The sequence below is a fragment of the Nematolebias whitei genome, chromosome 6 (assembly GCF_014905685.2).
Source record: "Nematolebias whitei isolate Nwh7 chromosome 6, NemWhi1, whole genome shotgun sequence".
Classification (NCBI taxonomy): Eukaryota; Metazoa; Chordata; class Actinopteri; order Cyprinodontiformes; family Rivulidae; genus Nematolebias; species Nematolebias whitei.
Window position 1 is genome coordinate 3,672,355 of NC_056503.1, and position 1,124 is coordinate 3,673,478.

Below are 1,124 nucleotides of genomic sequence, written 5' to 3' on the forward strand. Positions count from 1 at the left end.
ACAACAACAAATAATTTCCCTCTGGGATTAATAAAGTATTTTTGAATTGAATTGAATTGAATAGTGGAAAGGAAAACGGGAGGAGGTGGATGGTAATCCAAGAGGACTGTAAATGAAAGGGGAATAAAAGTTATGAAGTGTAGAAAATGTGGTGGCACCAAGTTAGGAAGGAACCTGTAAATTATTTTGTTTTAATAATTATATGCTGGTGGACAAACTGACAAAAAAGTGTTTTTTATTTTTTTATTTTGTTGTCACTATTGCCAGGCACAGTGTAATTTGTGTTGTGATGCATGATGCCAGGCCATTTTCTGTTATGAGTAGGTCCATCAATAAAGAAAAAAGTAAAATACTACCCTGAATTCACTGCTGGTGGTTATCAAAATGTTCATTGGGTAAAATTAGTATTCATATTTTCAAACATGCAGCTCAGTGTCACCATTGTACACAATGGTAAGTTGTGTTGCAAATAAAACTAAAACAAAAATGAACAAAACAAAAGTGAATTGCACTCCTAAAGTCATCGCTTGTGATAAACTGTGTCACATTAATATCTTAGATCTTAGCCATAGGAGTGAGTTTCGATGCAGGAAGTGGCATCTACTTTATTCACCATTTTCTGATCGACCCCCAGAACCCCCCCCCCCCCCACCACCACACACACACACACACACACACCACCACCACCTTTGTCTCCCCCCCCACATGGTTGGCTCCAAAAGTTAATCAGTTGTATGTCCATTCAGTGATTAAAGTTTTACACTTCATGAGATATTTTGCTAACGCTAAAGACACACACTACCAAAAAACATTGCTTTGCCATGCAGACAAATGTATAATTCATGTCTTCAGATTATTCTTCTCAGTCTGCAGTTGAAAAAAACATTGTAAGTTTAGGAAGTTAAGTCAGTTTGTCATTTGTTGCAGGCCATAAAGAACATGTCCAGAGTTGACCATCTTGTGGACAGAGCTGTGTCTCTGCTAATTGTTCTATTTCGTATAGGCTTCGCCCTTTAAGGCTGTCGCTGATGGGTTTTTCCTATCATGCGAAGCATCACACTGAAAAAATTTAGTCCACGCCCACCTGCTGTGTGGGCCCCACCCGATCCGTATAAGTTACGTTA